The 22731-nt window shown below is 44.7% G+C and overlaps 1 pseudogene; it reads left to right on the plus strand.

Moving 5' to 3' along the window:
* LOC114054160 overlaps positions 1-22731 on the plus strand; it is a 37708-nt pseudogene extending 14977 nt beyond the window's left edge.

A 22731-nucleotide genomic window follows, 5' to 3' on the forward strand; every position in this document is an offset into this window, starting at 1 on the left:
GCTCACTTTTTCCAGTTTATATAAGTCTTCTTAAGTTTTTTTGAAACCACCCCCGTTGTCATTTCTTATAACCCAATAGTATTCCATCACAATCATGTACCATAACTTGTTCAGACATTCCCCATGGTATGGTTGAGGTTTAGAGTTGGGAGAGCTGGTTCAGGTGTGAAAGAATTCACTTAGACCTTCTCTGTAACCTTTGGGAGCTTTATTGAAGCAAAAGCAGCGGGCTAGTTCTGGAAAGAGGACCAGCAACTTGCAGAAGGATAGGGATCTGTTTTATCTTACAAGATAAGGGGAGAGGTTGTCATGACACAGGATGAGGAAGATGGATGGCAGGATAGGGGACTCAGGATAAGGAAGATGGGAAATTTTATGACTCAGGATGGGGGAGACAAGGAAGTTTTATGGTATCTCAAGATAAAGGAAAGAGACTCTACAATGCCTTCAAGTTCAGGAGGGGTCTCACAAGGAGCTGGAAAAACAACCCTTAATTAAATTTTGTTTCTTTAAAAAGCTTTTAGCTTTTAGAGCACTGTGTGTCTTCTGCTTCAGTACTACTGGGTGAAGTAGGTTGGTGCTCACTGGGCTTATGTGCCTCAAACCTCTGGTATAGATTCCATTTCCTGTACTTCTGATGTCCGGCTCTCCAGATGTCTCCAAGCACACAAAGTCACTACCATCTCCAAAAGTCTATTCCCTAAGAGCAGGAAAAGATAGACCCAAAAGAGACATAAGCAGCAGAGGGACCCTGCACTTATGGGCTACAGCTTGGGTGAGACAGAGGCTACAGCCTAGGTGAGAGAGTCCTAAGACTTATTTCCCACAGAGGCCCACAACAGTCTGTCCTCTTCATTCATATGCATCCAAATAGGAAAGAGATTGAGTTGCTTCCATGGGAGTCTTTTGTATGTACACCAAGTTCTGGCTCAGCAACTAATCCAAAAGGCCATCGGTAGGTGGACTGGAGATATCCCTGGAATACTTGCACATACTCTGAAGTAGAAAGTAGGTCCCTCCATTATGCATGCCTAGAAACAGGCATCATCAAACATCCACAGTGGCTCCCCTCTTAGGACTGGGTTCTTATTGGCCAGTCTCTCATGCATTCCTGTAAAGGGCATGGAATGGCCCACAAAACATCCACGTGGGTCCCCTATTTATGGTCCCAGGAGTGGACTTTCATTGGCCAGTCACCCATTACAGTCATAATTATTTCTATAAAGGAGATGCCTGGCGTATAGTAGGCACTTAATAAATGTTTGTTGATGTGACTTGACTTGGAATTAGATAACCTTTGATTTAGCTCCTGTGGTCTATAATCTTTCAGTCAAGGAAGAGGAAACAGAGAATATGGCACGTTATGGCTGAACGGTGGCTCAGTGATTTCTGGAAAGAGAGAATGGTATGACCTCTTCTGGGTATCCAGAGAGAAAAGAAGGTGGTGGAACCTCTGATGTGGCTGTAAAGAGAGGGACTGAGATCGCAAAAAAGAACAGAAGTGCTGTGTGCCCATCTTTGATGTCCTTCTCACTGCTTCTGGCATGTGCAATTACTGAAGGGAACTGAAGTGGCCACAGCTGTCTGAACATGAGGAAGGCTCAGAGCTGTCTCTAGTGACTGATGGGCCCCCAGGTTACAAATGATCGTGACGACATTTTCCTGATGTTGGTAATCAGACAATGGATGGAATGAGCATGTTAGGAAGGGAGTACCTGGGTGATTGGGACAGAGTGTAGAGTGCTTACTGAATGCATATGGTGGATGGTCATGGAATGTTAGTAGTGGGAGAATTAGAATGAGGGAGGAAGGGAGGGAGAGAGATAGAGATAGACAGCTAGCCAGAGAGAGAGAGAGAGAGAGAGAGAGAGAGAGAGAGAGAGAGAGAGATCAATGTGGCATAGATGTTTGGAAGCCAAAGGAGTATTAGTTATGGTGAGTCAGCACATGTGTTTGGGGAAGTGTGCTGTGGGTGACACAAGGCTGAGTATAGCATCAAGATCCAGAAAGGCTTGGATACTCTACAGTAGGAGTTCTTAATCTGAGTTTGAAAATGTTTTGTTTTTAATTTTTGATAACTGTTTTTCAAGCTAATTGGTTTCCTTTGTAACCCTATACATTTCATTGTATGCACTCAAACCATGATTCTGAGAAGGGTCCACAGGCTTCTGCAGACAGCTATGGGATCCAAGACACAAGGGAGGTTAAGAACCCAAAACTCCAGGCAGGAGGTCAGCAAACTATGAACTAGGGCCAAATCCAGCTCTGTTTTTGTAAAATTCAAGAACTCAGAACACTTTTTATATTTTTAAATAAAGTTTCATTGTATGTAAAAAATGTAAAAACATTCTTAGCTACACCACAGGACAAAACCAGGAGGGCTGGATTTGGCCCTTGGGATGTAATTTACATTGGGCTGAATTCAGCTAATGAGATATGATTCAATGGTGATGAGTGTGAGTCTTACACTTGGGTTCAACAAATCAAGTCCCCCAAGTACAAAATGAGAGACACCTGATTACAGCCTGATCAGAAAACCATGTCTCACTCTGAGTTCTCAAAAGCTAAAGTGGTCTTGTGCTGCCTTAAAGGAGCATGGTGGCCAGCACCAGGGAGGGGACAGTGCCACTGTTCTCTGCCTTGGTCAGACCTCATCATAGTGGTTGTGTTCATTTTGGGCACCATAGTTTGGAAAGGATATTAAGAACCCAGAGGGAGCCCAGTGGATGTTCCATTGGGGTGATGAAGGCTTTGGAGCCCTCATTGTATGAAAGCCAGTTGACAGAAGTGGGCATGATTAACGTAAAGACGAGAAGATTCACAGGGCACAAGATTAAATATTTTAAAAGTTGTCCTAGGAAGAACAAAACCCTGGCAGCCAGAAGAGCCGTGCCCAAGTGCCACGGGCTGCCTCTAGCCACGCTGGGTTCCCCTTCTTTGGAGTGCTTGAAGCAGATGTTGGATGGCCACTTGTCAGCTCTACTATAGTGGGGATTCCTTAGGGGCATGGATAACCTCGTGCAGCTCTGCCTCACTTAAATCCCATGCAACTCTGCTTCACTTAAATCCTGCACAGGTCTGCCTCACTTAAGTCCAACTTGCTCACAAGTCGAGACATCTCCCTCGTGATGCCATTGGTTCTCACCAAGAAGGATGAACAAGATAGGCTGAACTCGATGGCCCCCTCCCACCTCTCCAGTTCTGTGATTCTGCGGCCTTGAGGTCTGTATTCTGCAAATATTTACGGATTAAGTTTATGATGAGGGAACAGAATGAATGAGCTCTAGCTGACACCTTTGTCCTGGTACCAGTCACCTGAGTCCAATGTTCTGAATCATTCCAAAGACCTTGTGTGAATGAAGGCATCGTCATTCGGCAGCAAAGAGCTCAGGGCCAGGTCTGTGCCCGTGAGTTTGTCTGGACTCTCAGCAATGCACTTTCCCATCTCTCTGCCTCTGTCTCTATCCGTCTTTGTGCTTCTCTCTGCATGTCTCTGTCTCTTCTCTCCCACACACATCAGAGAGAGGTCTTTGTGAGATAATCTCTGTGGGATGAGCTTTCCCAGGCAGGCTTGCCTTGTGAGGTCTGGGACACCTCTGTTATCTTTGGGATTATCCCAAGTTCAGGGAAGTCTGAAGTAAAGTGTCTGCACCAGCTCCTTCTAGTCTCTCTGCATATTAACTGGAAACCCAGGGCTCTGGTAAAGTTTAGTCAGAAGGGAGAGCGGGGGAGGGATTTGGAGAAGATCTGATTAAACCCTGATCTCTTCATTACCACCATATCGGAAGGAAGGCAGCTGGTACTGACAAGCAGGCCTCCTTTCATCCCCTGTGGGACTTGGCCATGAGGAGGAACAGCATAAGAAGATCTCTCTGAGTTCAACTCAGCAGACTGCTCTGTGGAATCCCCCTTTGCTGATGGGATCTCCCTTTGAGAGGCCAGGGGGAAGCCAGGGCCTCTGCTGGGGCTCATCCTCTTCTCCACTTCTCAGATCCCATCAGTCAGGGTGCCATATTTTCTCATTTTCACCTGCTCGATATCACTCATATCTGTCCCTACCTCTAAAACAGCTGCCACCCCAGGACATTCCTCACTGCCTCCTCCCTGAGCCCCCTGCATCAGCTCCCTCACCCCTTCTCTTCCTGTGGGAACCATGCTCCACACTGATATCATCTTTCCTACTTGTGGATCTGGTCATGGTACTACTTTATTCAAAGATATTCAATGGTTCCCAACTGTCTTCATATAAAGTTCACATTCTTATTTGGCCTTCAAAGCCCTCCACAGCTGATGCCCCCTTATCCTTTCTGTCTTAGCCTCTCTTACTCCCTGAAAGTGCCCTGGACTCCAACCAAACGTGGCCACCCTGCCCCTGAGCACTCTCAATTCTCCAACTCTACATTTTTACTTAGAATTCCCTTTGCCCAGAATGGCCTCCCTACCCTCTCAGCTTTTTTGAATTCCTACTCACTCTTTCAATTCAATTCAAAAACATTTATTAGTTGCATATTGTGTACCAAGCACTGTGAAAAATGAAACATAACAAGACAAAACATTCCCTTGCCATAGGAGCTGATGTCCCAAGAGGCAGGCATTGCCTTCACCAGGAAGAGAGGGAAGCCAGGGCAGATGAGGAAAGCCAGACTGTGGGCTTGGGGTGGGGGGGGGGAGATTCCCAAGGAGTCTCATCGTCATGGAGAGGAGGAGACAGATGGGGTGGTAATGGTTGGCCCCAGAAGGGATGCCTAGGTTAGAGCCATCACTCAGGTCTCCTCCATCTTTAGAAACCCAACAGTACATCTGAATTCCTATGACTGACTGTCCTGTGGCAGTCCTGTGTTCTGTCCATTGCCTCCCAAGAAAGGGAGGACGGGCTAATGGAAAGTGGTGGAAGTCTGAGGGTTCAAGCTATTTGTGACTCCCCTACCCCTGTGTTTGTAGTGATTCAGCATAGCCTTGTGGAAGGAGCCCTGGCCTAGGAGTTGGGTGACCTGGGATTCACTTCAGGCCCTGACCCCTGCTGGTTGTGTGATCTTGGACAGGTTACTTCACTGCTGGGAGCCTCAGTTTACTGGTCTGTAAAATGAGCATGATCAAACTCCCACTACTTACTTCTGAGGGACCCTGTGGGGCTCTATCTGCCTTCTGTGGGCAGAATGTTATGGAGCAAACATGGAGGACCTGTGGGAATATGGTGATGAGTGTCTGGGGGTCATTATGAGTAGGGCAGGGATTTTAGTGGAAGCCAGGCAGCAAGCCTGGGCAATTGGAGAGGCTGATGGAGAGGCAGCAGGGTGTATTGGGCTGGGCAGAGGGCTGGTTTGGATGCCAGCTCCACCACTTCCTCAAGGAAATAATCAACCTCCCTGACTCTCAGTATCTGCATCTGTTAGACGAGGGTCATAAAGCTAGCATGTCTACACTATGTAAAGGTTTGCAAAGTGCTTTATGTATCTATGCTTTCTCAAAGTAGGTGCTACTATTATCTCCATTTTACAGAGGAAGAAGAATTTTGTTGGCAGGATGGGTTCTTGGAGTTGATTCTGATTGGATGAATAAATCCATACTAGCCTCATCCTCTAGATTTAGAAAATTCATACAACCACCCGGGGAGAAATGAAGAGCGGGCATTGAAGAGTCTGCTCAGGGAATCATGCAGAGGGTACTTCTCCAGCACATTAGCTCCATGGGGGTAAAGTGCTATAATCACCAGAGCAAGTATAGGACTTGCCCAGCTGAATGGGATCAGGTTAGGGGCTAACAGCACCACCTGCTGGTTAAACTGTTCTACGCATCCCTCCAGTGGTGCGCATGCTCCTCGAGGGAAGGAAAAGTTCGTCGTTTTGTCTTTATTACTGACACTCAGCAAGTGACTTGGACTAGAAGACACTTGATGAAAGCTTATTGGGCAAGGACCTCATCCCATCCGACTTAATGGCCCTCGCTGACATGGCTAGTAATCAGCAAATCCAAGATTCAAACCCAGGTCTTCTCATTCCCAATTAAGGGCACATTTCAATATGTCATGCTTGTGCTCCTTCACATTGTGCTGACCCTCTCATAGGATGTCGCCAAATAAATTCTGATTCATTTAAATAATAATTATGGTCCCAAAGTGCCTATTGGGGGGTGGGGAACATTTGGGGTTGTCCCAGAATCCATGAATGCTGATGGAGTCCATAAGCTCCAGACAGGAAGGCCCCAGCCTCCCTGTCTACACTGAGCAGTCTACACCTGTCTACACCAGGTCTCCTGGGCACCTTCCAGCTATCATCCTCCATGCTCATCCACCTGGTGGCAGTTACTTGGCACAAGTTGGCTGCTAGCAAGCAAACATAGCTGGTTGCTAGAGACCTAGGAGGGAGATGGCTTTCTTAATTAACATCCTCCTGCTTCTCCTCTCTTTTCTGAAGCCAGTACTCTAGAGATCTCAGACTCTGACTGACACACGCATTTTGTGAGTGTCCACACTGGTGTGTCTGTCCTTGGGCACATCCCCGGCCTTTCTTTGACTGGTTTGCTCTGTACACCGTATTGTTAACCTTTTGCCCTAGGCAGATTCAGTGTTTTTGTAGCAACTTTATGATGAAAACTCCAGCAAGACTAATGGGGAGCCTGTGACCCAGGTGTCCACCCAGACTCACAGCTCTCTCAGCTGGAACAGGAATTGAAAAGCAGGGCTCTTGGGTCAGATTCCAAATACTAGGAAATCAGGCCACCTGTGACAACTGCACTCTCACACCAACCCAGGAGATGGAGTTTTATGTCCTGATGATACGGCTTGGATTGATATTCTGCATTGCTTAAACATGCCCAGGTATTATCAGTTGTGTATTCCTGCTCAGATACAGGCTGGGATTAAACTTGCTCAGTGGGACTTCCAGGTGTGGGGTATTGGGACGCCAGTCTATTCAATGAATAAAAATTACGAAATACCTATCATGTTCATGGCACTATATGAGTCTAGGAGGTTTTGTTGAGTGCCTACTGGGTACCCAAGTCCTGTCCTTGGTGCAAGGCGGGGAGGGGGGAGTGGGGGTGGGGACGAATGAAGAACAAATGCTCTTACATGTGCCAAACGCTATACAAAGGGCTGGTGATACAAACACAAGAGCAAAGAGATGCTTGACCTCGGAGAGCTCACATTCTAATGGGGGAGGCAACATGCATGAGGGGCAGTGACCTCCAGGGGAGGGCTGAATATAAAAGAACGGGAAGATTTGGTGTGTCCTCTTGCAGAACCGCAAGTGTAGTTGGGAAGACTGCAGTGGACTGCCCCTGCCTGGAGGCCCCCAAGCGAGGCTGGATTGTACTTTTGGTTATGTCATAGAGAGAATTCCTACTTGCCTCTGAAGTCTCTTCCAGGTTGGAGATCTGGTGATGCTGTGGTCCTAGTGCAGTAGAAGAAGTATTAGATTTGGGGCCAAGACACCTGGATTGGGATTCCAGCTCTGTAACATGTTTCCTAAGGGACCCTGGACAATTCCTTCTACCTTCTGGGCCTCAGTTTGCTCATCTGTAAAATGAGAAGATTGGTTCTAAATCCTTTGGCCCGAGGTAACGATCAATGAGGACATTGGTGCTTAGGGGCACTGAGACGCCTCATCGAGGTTGGGGAGCCTAGAGGAATTTCATGGGGACAGTTCAGGCCTCTTCTCTCCTCCCCAACTTTACTGTTTGCTGACCCAGCCCCTCTGGCCCCCTCTGTCATGAGATGTGAAGTACTAACTGAGGGTGCTCGACTTTCCTCTCCAGTGTTATAAACCCACGGGCCAACAAGTTCAACCCAGCAAAACGAGAGAATTCAATCTCAGTAACAAGGGAAATGATTGTTAGTAACCTGGCACAAGCACCCAAATGCTTCCTGTCAAACATTGAAAGTGCAGACAATGAAGTGGCAGTCCCTGCATGACCAGGAATGTCCAGGCCTGGCTTTAAAGAACAATGAGGCCCCCAGGCTCAAGACAGCTGTCCAGCCCACGAGGTACCTGCCCCCTGGGGCTCATCCCCGCTGTGATAATGCTCCCAGCTCACCCACAAGCATGGGTTGGAGTGGCCTGGGCTCTGTCCCTGGTGCTCAGAGATCTTTGGGTGAAATGAGGCTGGGGGTGGGTGGGTAGCAACTTTTTGGACACTTCCTCAATTTCAGGAGGGGCTTCATCAAAACCATTGGATTCCATCTTCTCCAAGATCTATAGGAATAAAGTGGTCTAGGGAGTGATTGGGATCCAGGGAAGAAGCAGCCAGCAGCATACTTAAGCCGTGTTTTTTGTCCACCCACCCACCCACCCACCCACCCATCCATCCACACATCCATCCATATGTTAATAGTTTTGTTTCTTGTTGGTTTTTTTTTTTTTTTTGGTGAGGCAATTGGGGTTAAGTGACTTGCCCAGAGTCACACAGCTAGTGAGTGTTATGGGTCTGAGGCCAGATTTGAACTCAGGTCCTCCTGAATCCGGGGCGGGTGCACTATCCACTGTGCCACCTCGTTGCCCAGTTAATAGTTTTTAATGAGCCCTACCTATCTACTTGGGAAGGAAAGGGGTCTCAGTGACATTTTAGGTTGTTCTTCACGTTTGGACGTTGTCTGTAATCTGAGGCATATGTATTCTGTGACGCAGAGAGTGTAGAAGAACTCTATCCACCAACCGGCCTGCTACAGACCAAGAACTGTGCTCAGTTCTGGGGATAGGAAGAGCCAAATGAACCATCCCAGCCCTCAAAGAGTTCACCTTCTTCTAATGAGATCAGTCAGTCCATCAACCAACCAGCATTTATTAAGAGCCTACTGTGTGTGGGCTGGGCATTGGGCTAGGTGCTGGGAATACAAAACAGAAATTTCACTGAGCTGTGCCAAGGGGATAGGCTGCCTAGGAAGGAGGTGTTCAAGCAAAGGTGGACAAGTATTTATCAGGCATGTTTAAGGATGAGATGCTGCTGAGACACCTTCCAAATCTCAAATTCTGTGAAGTACCTGGAGGATATGTAGAAAGTCAATGCAATGGAATTAAGGTGGTGTTCAGGGATCAGCCAGAAGGCTGGTGTCATGGAATGGAAGAGGATGTGGAAAAGTTTAGGGGGTAAAAAGACTGGAGAGTAGTTATGCGGGTTATGGAGACCTCTGAATACCAAATGGAAGATTCCATAGGGAGCCAGTGGGGTTTATAGAACAGGGGAGTGACATGATCAGATCTGCACTTTAGGAAGATCAGTTTGGCAGCTGAAGGGAGGATGGACTGGAGTCTTGTGTGTGAGGAAGAGCAGAAAGTCCATTTGTCTGGACAGAGGAGTATGTTAAATGGGAGTATTGTGCTGGACTCGAATCACAAAGAGCTTTAAACATCAGAGAAGAGTTCCAAACTTGCTTTTGAAGCCTGAATCCAATTTCCAAGTTGCTAAGACAGTCATTTCAGGTGTGTGTGTGTACATGTGCATGCCCATGTGTTCACATGTATGTGTGCATGCATGTGTGTATGTGTGCATGCAAGAATGTGCATATGCATTTATGTGCTCATGTGTGCACATTCCCATGAACTCAGGCATCACTACATCTGAATCTTATTGGATGGCTGATGAGGTAAGAATGGGATCTGGAAAGCAAGAGAAGCACAGACTAATTGCTGGTATCTTCTTGGGTTTGGGGACCAGGATTTCAGCTTTGGATGCCAGGGAAGAGGCACTTGCCCCCCCCCTACTCTATGACCACATAGTGGAAGAGGACTTCAACCCAAGAGAGAACTGTGCGGAACTGGGTGAGGGACTCAGTGTTACAAGGGTTTCTGTTACAGGATGCTGGGGGTAAGGGTGGGTTTGATGTGGCCATATTTTATTTGCTAGGAAATGCTTTTTCCTCCCTTCTTCCGTTCTTCGATGTGCTCCCTCCCCCATGTCCTGCACCTGACAGAATGCTGGGCACATGGCCGGGAGGGAGTTGAATTTGTCCAATTCTCAACTTTTCTGTTGATTTGGGCATTAGTGGGGAGCATTCTGCCTAAGAAGCAGATTTTGCTTACAGCCTCTAACTCTGCAGACCCAACAGAAGCTTGGGCTGACAAGAGTATACCCACTTCACTACAGTGAGAATGAATGAATTATGCTTAGAGTTGAAGAAATACAATTGAAACAGGAGGCGAGGGGCCATTCTGGGTGAGTGAACATTCCCACCTCCCCTCCCCTCCATGTGCCTCTCAGGTGCAGAAGCTGCTTTGCCAGTCCTTGGGGCTGGCTCGCAGTGATCCCTTTGTGACAGGAAACAAGTCTCTTGATTATTCTCAACAGGAGCGAATGAGTATTGTTCGCACCATCTGAAAGCCCCCCATTCGGCACCTCCCCCTACACACAATGCGGCTTCCTGTTCGAACAATGTGATATGATGAAGGGTGTTTTTCAAGGAGAAAGTGTTAACAATAGTGTCCTGAATAATAATCTTTGTCTGGCACTCCTCTCTTCTGGGAAGGGGTTGGCTGTCCTCTCATGTAACTGGGGTCAGTTGAGGAAAGAACTATACTTCTTAGTGTGCTGTGTAATAAACACCACTGTCTGATTAGGAAATACATTTCTCATGAATCCCCAGGCCCCAAGGCATCAGGGAGGTGAAGCTCTGGATACCATGTGGGCAAGGACAGAATATTGCCACAGCAAAGAGATGGGGGAATAAGGAAATAGAAGAGGGGCTGTGGGGGGTTGTTTGGGGCTTTTAGTCCTGAAGTTGACCTGAGAGAGTCAAGGGAGAAATCGAAGAGCAGGCTTCCAGCCAAACTCCAAGTGGGTGAGCTAGCCAATCTTAGAAAATTGTGAAGGTCAGCCAAGGTCATGTAGCAGCTGAAGAGACCAAGAGCTCTAAGTAATGGCTACTTAAGGCTGTCAAGGCATTCTGTGATTTCAACTGGTTTGTAGGTAGAAGCCCTAAGTAGGGAAAACTCACTGCTTGATTTAAGCTGGACAAGAGGAGAAGGAGAAAATATTCATTTGAGGAAGGGCTGCTGAGAATGGCTTTTCATTTATTTTATTTATTCATTTATGGCTTTTGATTTTTTTTCCTATTACAATTAAATGCTTTGCCAGTCCTATGCCATGGTTCACCTTGGATTGTGTTAGCATGCTCATAGTTCAGCTTGAGTTGACTTGAAAGTCCCTCACTCACTTTCACACTGGGATGGGGGCTCGAGCCACATGGACAACACCAGAAAATACCCTCCACAAACATGGAACTAGATCTATGAGGGGCTGGTTCTGGCCAGCCTGTGGATTACACTCATGTCCTGTTGGACAAGATGCCCAAAGGAGGCTGTCAGAGGCCCTGGCTGTCATCACTGACATCCAACTCCAAAGTCAGAGCTGGTTCCTCACTCTTGGTTTTCTTCAGGAACTGGGCCACCCTTTATGGACACCTTTGATGTCTTGGGGGATCTGTGATCTTAGTATTTCCCCAATGGAACAGATCAAAATCCACCCTTGCCCTCCTGTGTATATATGCATATGTGTGTATGAACACACACACACACACACACACATATATATATGAAAAAGGGTGTATACATGTATGTGTAAATACAAACACACATCCATCTGTGTGTGTGTATGTGTATATATAATTTTGTTTTTAGTGAAGTCTGAGGTTCTTGGTAGTGTTTATCATAGTTGGGCCAAGGAATGAAGGCTGGACAAAATCTCTTTGCTCTTCTCAGCCATCTCAAAGTTCCACTTTTCCTTGACTGAGAGCACCCAAGTTGCATCTTTAATATAGGTTCTGCATGTTCTAAAACCTCTATTCAGAATCATTTGGGGCATCAGAAAGGGAGAATGGAAATGCCTGGGGAGATTTAGGCTTGTCAGCCTCTGGACTTCATCACTCTAGAAATATTTCATCACTTCAGCCATGGAAGGAACGGGAAAGGATGGGTGTGTGCTGTGCACCATTCTCAAGTCTTACAAGGGCATAGATAGTGCTAATTTTGCAGTCAGCTAATGGCATTAATTCCATTACTGAGATACTCCTGGCTACTTACCAAGCCTGTGAGAGTGGAGGAAATTCTATCCAATTCGATGTGCATTTATTAAGTTCTCAGGATTTAGGTCTTGAAGAAATTTTAATGATTATGGAAACTGAGGAAGTCTGGAAAAGGTCCCACTGAACTGATATTCAGACCCAAGTCTTCTGATTTCCAATAAAGTCAATTTCCCACAGACACATCCATGTGCACTACCTAATTTTAGGACTATGGGCATAGGGTGGAGACAAAGAAATGAGCACCAATCCTGGCCTTTAGGAAGCAGGCAAGCTCTTAGTGCAGTGGCTGTCAAGGGAGGGGTGTGTGGCACATATACCAATAACTAGATAAATCACTGGGGCCCAGAGCTCTGCCACCATGAAAACTCTCTCTCAGGAATCAGCAAATATTTACTCTCATTACTCCTATGTGGCACCTTTTATGGAGTCAGAAAGATTATGGACATGGGTGTTAGGTGGTCTCATTGCTAATGGAGGTTACAGGACATAAGAATAGCAGACAAATACATAAAAGGATTGGCATCCCACTGTAGCTCTGTCATTGAGTTGGAGCTAGAAGGGACCTGAGAAGTTGGCTATTCCACCCCTCCTCTTCTGAAAGAGGAAGTTCAGGCTCAGTCCTTGTCCAAGTCACAGTCCTCAGACCTTGCCCAAGGTCACATGGGTCATAAGCGTCAGACTGGGGACTGGACCCCAGAGCCAGCTCTTTCCCTGCTGTACCAAATGGGCTCTCTGAGTGATGCATCTTGTCACTGGAGATTTCTGGTCCCCAGTGTTAGCCATGACCCACTTTATCATTGTTCTCATTGCAGCATCTCACAGTAATCTGGAATTGCTGAAAGGCATTTCTGTTGTGTACCTTGGGATTTTTTTTTTTTTTTTTACAGCTAAAGGACCTTAAGGTCCCCCTTCCATCACAAACTGGGTCACTTTGGATACATTAATCTCTCACCAACATGGCCTCAGGGGTCGACCAGAAGGATGATTTTGATAGCTGCATCTTTGAGTGGTCTGACAAAAAAACAGACATTGACAGATTTTACACAATTGTCTTTGTTCATTGAAATGCAGTCTGACCTGGTTACCTCCTTGTCTTACAATCACAGCAAGAGAATGTCGACCTGGAGCGTCACCTCCCTATCCTTGTGGGCCACAGCTCCTGACAGGCCACAAACCATCTGGGTTTTTGTGGGGGAGTCTGATCATTAACACGATGGAACAATGGACTAAGCATTTGAGCAGGCAGAACCTCACAAGTTCCTCTGACCTTGGCTTCTAAAGCAGATGGGGAGAATGCTGTAGCAATAGTTTGCCTCGATTTTCCAGAAACACTTGACACTGTCTCCCATGCTATTCTTGTGGATAAGATGGAGAGAATGGAGAGGACTAGAAGATGGAGTCAGGACTGGTTACATGGAGGAACCCCAAAATTCTTCTTCACAATTGCCTGGTAGCTTGGCAGACAATCGCTGATGGAGTGTCCTGCCTGTGCTAATTAATTAATTAATTAATCCTGTGCTATTTATGGGTAATAGAATAAGTGGCTCACTTAGCACAATGACCAAGGACACAAAGTTGGAAGAGATAGCTGATGAGCTGAGGATAGAATCAGGAGCCACAGAATTCTCACCAAGGCAGAATTGTGGCTGAATGTAATTGGACAATGTTGAAGATGATGATGATGATGATGATGATGACAACCACTCACATTTTAGAGTGCCTTAAGGTGGGCAAAAACAGTCTCCTTAAAACAACCCTTTGGAGTAGGTAGATGAAATGTGTGAAGAGAAGATTGACAGAGATTTATATACTTTGATTCAAAAAATGAACTTAGATGAGTGCATGATGGAGGAGGTATGGTTAGACACTTGTTTATGTGGAAAAGATCTGAGAGTCTTAGTGGCCTGCAAGCTTGATACGAATCAGCAGTGGGATGGGTCAGACAAAAATGGTAAATTGTATTAAGAGGGACATAGATTCCAATATCAAAGAGGTCATAGTCTCAGTCTCCTGTGTCCTGGTCAGACCACAGCTGGTCAATTGTATATAGTCTTAGGTGTCGCAGCTTAGGAAAGATATTGATAAAGTAGGGAATGAAGATGGGCAAAAGCCTCGACTCCAGGTCATATGAGAATCAGTTGAAGGCACTGGGGATGTTTAGCCTGAAGAAGGAAGGCAAGAAAAATGTGAGTGCTACCTTCAAGTATTTGAAAGGTTTTCACTTGGGAGAGAAAATTACTTTGCCCTACTTTGCATCAGAAGGCAGAACTAGGAGGAATGGGTGGACATTGTAAAGAGATGGAGTTTGGCTTGATGTCAAGGGAAAACACAAACAACCTCCCGACAATGAGCACCATCCCAAAGTGGAATGGGCTGCTTCAGGAGGTAGTGAGCTCCCTGTCCCTGGAGGTCTTCAAGAAGGGGCGAGACAAGGCCTCTTCTCAGGAATGTTGTTGAGGGGTTTCTTGCACAGGGACAGGTTGGACCAAATGCCTCTGAGGTCCCTTCCTGCTCAGGGAATCTGCGCTTCTGTAATCTCATGGCTAGGATTTCAGCAGATGTGTCAGAGGGAGGAGTCTGATCATCATTGAGTCTGGCTTTGGACTAAAAGAACAGATAGTTCCAACAGAGTGGAAGTTTTAGAAGGTTCCTTAAGCATGTTGATTTTTCCATCAGCCTTTCATTGTGACTATCAGAACCCAAAGTGTTTACAATTAAAGTTAATGTGTGTTTCTCTGCTCCTGACAGTGCCTGACCATTTAAAGATGTGCTACATTTTTGCAGCTGGGAAATGCTCCAGGGAATGCCCTCTGACCTAATGGATTTACCCAGTAGTATCCATGGCTGCCTCCTTTGGGCATGTAGCTGGTCCTGGGAAGTGATGGTGGGAGGTGGGGGTGGGGATCACAGTGGTGAGTGCTGATGTGGGGCAGGGTAGGGTTTCTGCAAGGGTATACATGTCTGATTGGCTGCCCAGAGCCCAGTGTGTGCAGGGCATGTGGAGATCACGCATTCTGGGAGTGCCATGGGGAGGGACAGAGGAGGACCTAAAAAGGGTTCATTGCGGCCTTCCTAGCCTTAGCTTAGCATCTCTGTCTTGCTCCAGAGTTTTTGCCATCAGGCACCACTAAAGCCTTTGATCTTTGGCAGGAGCCACTCAGCTGTGGACATCTCCCAGGGCTCAGTCCCTGGGTCCTTCTGTTCTCTCTTCCTTCTGAAAGAGATCTCAGGGGACCTTGAAATTTAGTTCTGACTCTGACCAACTCCCTGTGTGACCTTGGGCAAGTCCTTTCTCAGTTCTGAAATTCAATTTACTCATCCGTAAAATGATGAAGTCAAAGTGGGTAATCTGTAAGTTCTCAAGCTTTAATAAGAAACCATTGCAAACACAGTAGAAATGAAAGATTTCTTTCCCCACATGCAAAGGGAAGGGAATAATCAATGACAAAGAGCCTACTATGTGCAAGGTATTATGCTAAATGCTTTACAAATATTGCCTCACTTGATCATCGTGTTTGGTTATTGTGACAATAACTCTGGCAGGTAGGTGCTATTATTATCCCTATTTTGCATTTGAGGAAACTGAGGCAGACAGAGGTTAATGATGTGTCCAGTTGGTAAGTGTCTGAGGCTGGATTTGAATTCAGGTCTTCCTGACTCCAGGACAAGTGATCTAGGCACTGTGGCGCCCCCTAACTATCTCTAGCACAGCGGGCTCTTTCTCTCTCTGATGCTGGGATTGGGAAGAGAAGACTTAAACCTACTATGAGGTAACTGCTCTATAGTATACACAGACACACATGTATATATGTCTATTATATATAGTATGTGTATATATGTATGTATATATGTGGTTACTATGTGGTGCAGTGAGCTTAGTGGGGCAATTGATCAGAGTTACCTCTGGACAATTGACTTTCTAGCCAGCTCAGATATCATATTTATAGAAAGCAGGGAATATTTTCTCCATCTGTAAAATGAAGGAATTGGATTTAAAAAGTCCCTGTCCACTTTGAATCAATGATCTATAAGCCTGTGTATAGAGACAACAATGTATCGACTAATAAGTGGCATTTGCAGAGCACCTACTGGGTGCCAGGCACTGTATTCCACGCTAGAGATACCAAGACAATGATTGAAACAGTCCCTGTGCACAAGGTACTTAGCTCTGCTGGTGAAACAACAGGGGAACATACACACCCAGAGAATAAACACAAACAAATGCAAAGTAATTAACCATAAGGTAGTTTGAGAGGAAAGACACCACCAAGAATCTTTAATAGTTCCCTACTACCTATCACATCACATTCCAACTCTTCCATGTGGCAATCAATACCTCCCTGCAATCTGGCCACAGTCCCCACCCCAAGGCAGCCTAGACCACATTTGTCGGCTCAAATTGGTAGAAAAGTCTTTCTCTCTCAGACGTATTAACTGTCCTTTCCAGCTTCATGTCATTTGCAGATGTGAGAAGTCTGCCATTTATGCCTTCAATCAAATCATTGATTACAATGTTAAACAGGGCAGGTCCTAAGTCATGTATCTGGGGCATTCCACTGGAAACCTCTTTCTGAATCGACATCGTCAACATTAATGACAACTCTTTGGATCTAGTTATTCATCTAGAGCTGAATGCACCTGTTTGTACTGTCATCTAGCTGACACCTATCTATCTTGTCCTCAAGAATAGCATGAAAGCTTTGTCAAATGCTTTGCTGAAATCCTGGTATACTGTGCCTACAAAATTCTCCTGATTTGACAGTCTAGAACCCTGTCAAAAAATGGAAATGGGGCTTGTCTGGAATGGCCAGTTCTTGCTGAAATCTTGCTGACTCTCATCACTTTTCCAGTGGCTCACTATCCACTCCTTTGATACTACATTCTAAATAATGCCCTGAATTGAGGTCATCTTTCATGTTCTAGAGATTGCAGTCTATACTCTCTTCTATGTTTTGAAAATTAGGGTTATGTATGTTCATTTTGAGTCTTGGAGTCAGCCTTTTTCAGAGAACAGAACTAGAAGCAATGGATTGAAGCGGCAAAGAGACAAACTAGGCTTATTGTAAGTAAAAACTTCCACACAATGAGAACCATCTGAAAGTGGAATGCACTGTTTAAGGAGGTGATTAGCACCTCTCAATGGAGTTTTTTGAGCAAAGGCTGGCTTACCACTTGTTAGGGGTGCTGTAGAGGGGATTCTTAGTCAGGGATAGTTGGATTGGATTGCCTTGGTGACCGTTCTAGCTCTAGCATTCTATTAGAAAAGAAAAGAAAATCTTTCCAATTATGCAACTTCTTGTAAGTCCAACAAAAATTCCTAGAAGAGTTAAAACAGGAGTTATAGAAATAGTTAAAATGATTATAAAAACCAAATGAGAGAAATAGAGGAAAGAATGGGAAAAGAGGCAGGAACTAGGGAAGAAAGACATGCAAAGAGAATTAATAGCTTGGAAAAAGAGGTACAAAACCTTACTGAAGAGAATAGCTCTTTGAAAATTAGAATTGGCCAAGTGGAAGCTGAGGATCCATTGAGACTTCAAGAAATAATAAAACAAAGTCAAAAGACTGAAAATATAGAAGAAATTGTGAAATATCTCATAATAAATTCAACTGCTCTGAAAAACAGATTGAGGAGAGATTATTTAAGAATGATTGTGCTACCTGAAAGTTGTGAACAAAAAAAGAACCTAGATATCATATTTCAAGAAAATTGTACAGATATCTTTAGAACTAGAAATTGAAAGAACCTACCAGTAACCCACTGAAAGAAAACCCAAAATGAAAACTCTCAGAGATAGTACAGTCAAAATTCAGAGCTTTGGAGTCAAGGAAAAAGTACTGCAAGCAACCAGAAAGACAGAATTTGAGTACTAAGGAGACACAACTAGGATAACACATGATTTAGTAGCCAAATCTTAAAAGGAGCAGAATATGATATTCCAGAAGACAAAGGATCTAGGCTTACATCCAAGAGTCACCTGCTAAGCAAAACTGAATATAATCCTACAGGGGAAAAGGGGGGCCTTTAATGAAATAGAGGACTTTCAAGCATTCCTGATGGAAAGACCAAAGTTAAGTAGAAAATTTGACATACAAACACAAGAGTAAAGAGAAACATTAAAGTTAAGCATGAGTGAGAAATCATAAGGGATTGAATGAGATTAAACTGTTTCCATTATTATATGAGGAAATAATACATGTAGCCCCTCAGAACTTTGTCATTGCCAGGGACCAGAGAGGGAGTCTAATTAGACAGAAGGCCTGGGTATGATTCTGTTGTGTTTGATGATCTGAAAAGAAGAATGGACTGGATGGGGAAGAGGAATAGACGGGGAGAGGGTGGAAGCGAGAGGAAGAATGGGGAAAATTATTTCTAATGCATGGAGGGCAAAAGGAGGAAGAGGCAATGGGGAAGAGCAGATGACATTTGAACCTCACTCTTACCTGAACTGGTTAAAGGAGGGAGGAACATGCCTACACAGAGTGGGGTACAGAAATGTATCTTAACAAGCAAGGAAATAGGAAGGAGAAAGAGGTTAAAGAAAAAGTGGAAGATAAAGAGGGCAGATTAAGGGAGGCATTAGTTGGAAGTAAAACAGACTCTTCAAGAGGGGCAAGGAAGAAAGGAGAGAAGTATAAGAGAATAAGGTGGAGGGAAACACACAGTTAGCAATCATGATTGAAGGTGAATGAGATAAACTCAACCAGAAAATGGAAGAGAATTGCAGAATGGATTAGAAACTAGAAATTAGAAACAAAATCCAACAATATTTTGTTTATAAGAGAGACATTTGAAACATAAAGATACACAAAGAATTAAAATAAAGAGTTGGAGCAGAATCTATTACTCTTTAGCTCAAGTAAAAAAGTAGGAGAAGCAATTGTGATCTTAGATAAGTCAAAGGCAAAAATAGTCCTAATTAAAAGAGATGAGCAGGCAAATGATATTTTGCTAAAAGATACCATGGACAGTGAATTAATATCAATGTTAAATGCATGTGCACCAAATGACATAGCATCTAAATTCTTAAAGGAAAAAGTTAAATGAATTACAAGAAGTTATAGATAATAAAACTATAATAGTAGGGGACCTAAGGACCAAAAAATAAATAAGCTAAAGTTAAGGACCTGAATAGAATTTTAGAAAAGTTCATATGTTAGCCCTCTGGAGGATACTGAATGGGAGTAAAAAGGAATATGACTTTTTCTTAGCTGTACATGTCACCATCACAAAATTAACCATCTGTTAAGACATAAAAACCTCACAAACAAATGCAGAAAAGCAGAAATATTAAATGCATCTTTTACTGGCCATAGTGCAATAAATTACATTCAGTGAAAGGTCATGGAAACATAGATTAAAAGTTAATTGGAAACTAAATAACCCAATCAACCCCCAAAAGGTGGGTCAAAGAAATAATTATAGAAGCAATACTTTCATTAAAGATAATGACAACAGTGAGAGAACATATCAAAATTTGTGGGCTGTAGCCAAAGCAGCACTGAGAGGAAAATGTATATCTTTAAATGCTTACATCGAGAAAAGAGAGAAAGAACAGATCAATGAATTGACATGCAACTAAACCCTCCCAGAAAACCAACACTTTAAATGCCTCCAGTTAAACACAAAGGTATACATCATGAAAAGCAAAGAAGAGATGAACATAATTGAAAGTGGTAAGCACCTACTATGTGCCAGGTCCTGTGCAAAGTGCTTTACAAATATTTTCTTATTTGATCATCGGAGTCCTTTCAATGCTTGGCTTCTGGGCTTGTTCTGGTGCCTGGATGGGGTCCTGTTGCCTGAGGACCCTTTACCTCTATGCACAGCGGTTTATCACCATGCAATTGGCTGTTAGGGGAGGAATTCTCCAATCGTGATGATGATGATGATGATGATGTTAATAATAATAACATTTATGCAGTGTTTACTATGTTCTAAGCACTGTTCTAAGTACTTTACAAATATTATCTCATTTGATTTTCACAAGAACCCAGAGAGGTAGGTGCTATTATTATCCCAATTTTACAGATGGGGAAACTGAGGCAGACAGCAGTTAAGTGACTTGCCCAGGGTCACACAGCTAGTAAGTATCTGAGGCCAAATTTGAACTCAGGTCTTCTTGATTCCAGGTCCAGAATTCTGTGCCCTGTGGTGCCACCAACCTGTACCAATGCTAAGTGTGGTCAGGGAGGAAGAGCTCAAAGCCTTGTTGGGGCTGTTATGTGCTAATGGGATAGGTGATCTCTGAGCAGATAGTGCCGTGCCCATTTCCCCTGTGTTATTTGCACTAGCTGTGATCCGTGTCAGGGTTTTATTTCACAAGTTACTGCTTCATCAGAGCTGGCAAGCTATTAACATGGCATTTTGTGCCTTTTATGACTTCCATGCTTTGCTTCCATTCATTCTTCTTATCCTGGTGTGATTGAGTGACAGCTGGCTAGTAATGGCATCTTCAAGTTTGCAAAGTACCGTATTCAGGTTATGCCTCCTGCCTCCAAGTCCAAGGCTCAGGGGCATAAGGAACAGGGAGTAAATGGAGAAAAATAAACTTAGGTATAGTGAGACTTATCTTAAGATACTTATGCAAAATATACTGCACATAGGAATGCAGCTCTTTCTTTTTCAAATTAAATTTATTTACTTTAATTTTTATTATATTTTTGAAATATGTTATATTTCAAAATAAATTTAAATACAAAAATAGCTTGCATTTACATGGGCTTTAAAGTTTGTAAAGTGATTTGCATATGTTATCCCATTTGATTTTTATAACAACCCCAGTGGGTAGGTGCTATTATTATCCCAATTTTACAGGTGAGCAAACTAGGGCAGGCAGCGCTGAAGTGACTTGCCAAGAATCACACCAGCTAGTCAATGTCTGAGGTTGAATTTGAATTCAGGTCATCTTGACTCCAAGTATAGCTCTCTATCCACTTTGCCACCTAGCTGCTTATTCAATTTTTTCAATGAACAAAAAAATTGTTTGTTTTTTTTTTTCTCTCCTGCATGCTCTTCTCACAGGAATTTTTTTCTTAAAAAATACGCATAGTCAATCAAAACCAATTGCCATATTGGCCACATCCAAAAATCAGTGTCTCCTTCTGCACCTTGAATCCATCACTTCTCTGCCAGGAAGCTGGTCACCTCTTTCTTCATGGGCTCTTTGAAGTCACGATAGGTTATGACACTGATCAGAGTCCTTTCAACTTTCAAAGCTGTTTATTTTTACAAAGTTGGTGTCATTAATTATAAATTGTTTTCCTGCTTCTGTCCCCTTCCCTCTGTATCAGTTCATACAAGTCTTACGAGGTTTTTTTCTGTAACTATTCCTTTTTTCATCATTTGTTACGGCACAATAGTACATTTATATACCATGACTTGTTCAACCAAACATTCCCCAGTTGATGGACATGTGCTGGGCCTGCAGTTCTCTGCCACCACAAGCAGAGCCGCTGCATATCTCGGTACGCAGGGGCCTCCTCCCTCTTTCTTTGATCTGTGTGTGGTATGGGCCTATCGTAGTATTTCTGGACCAAGTGCCATGCACAGTTTGGCGACATTTGGGGACCCAGTTCCACATTTTGGTGCACATGTACATTTCCGTCCTTGATCCGCCCCTCTTCCAAGCCTCCCCATTCCTACTCCCACCTTCCAGGCGCTCTGGTTTGCAGCCTTGGCATGGTTCTCCACTCCTCACTCTCTCTCACTCCAGCACAACCAATCCTGCCCAAATCCTGTCTCCACAACGTCTCTGCAGCGCCACCCCTTGTTTCTTCTGCTACTGCCTCTACCTAGTGCGGGTTTTTAATTACCTCAGGCCTGGGCTATGGCAAAAGCCTCAAAATTAGATTCTGGCTTCTACTTCTAGTGAACACCAAACGGTGGATGACGCCAGTGCTGCAGGAGGAGTGAGAGACCCCTGGGGCCCCGGAGTCGGAGGCCAAGGTGGCATCCGTGATAGCTTTGGCCATGGCAGTGGCCGTGGCAGTGGGGGCTAGGGAGGAAAGGCCGAAGGTGAGGAGTGGGTTCCTGTCACTAAGATGGGCTGGCTAGTCAAGAACATGACTAGAAGAGATCTATCTTTTCTCCCTTCCTATCAAGGAGTCTGAGATCATAGATTTCTTCCTGGGATCTTCATTGAAAGATGAGGTTCTGAAGATCATGCCTGTTCAGAAACAAACCAGAGCTGGACAACGTGCCAGGTTCACGGCTTTTGTGGCCATCAGTGACTACAATGGCCATGTTGGCCTGGGTGTCAAGCGCTCCAAGGAAGTGGCCACAACTATTCATGGCGCTATCATGCTGGCCAAGCCGTTTGTCGTACCTGTGAGACGTGGCTACTGGGGGAACAAGATTGGCAAGCCTCACACGGTGCCCTGCAAGGTCACTGGGCGATGTGGATCGGTTCTGGTGCTCCTGATCCCCGCCCCTGGAGGGACTGGCATGGTCTCGGCTCCTGTGCCTAAGAAGCTCCTGACGATGGCTGGAATTGATGACTGCTACACTTCTGCAAGGGGCTGTACTGCTGCTCTGGGCGACTTTGCTAAAGCTACCTTTGATGCCATCTCCAAAACCTACAGCTATCTAACCCCAGACCTGTAGAAGGAGACTGGGTCCACTAAGTCTCCCTATCAGGAATTCACCGACCATCTTGTGAAGACTCACACTCGAGTGTCTGTCCAGGACCCAGGCAGCTGCTGTGGCAACCATATAG

This window comes from Vombatus ursinus, unplaced genomic scaffold, assembly GCF_900497805.2.
Source record: "Vombatus ursinus unplaced genomic scaffold, bare-nosed wombat genome assembly UNPS02004260.1, whole genome shotgun sequence".
NCBI classification, from domain to species: Eukaryota; Metazoa; Chordata; class Mammalia; order Diprotodontia; family Vombatidae; genus Vombatus; species Vombatus ursinus.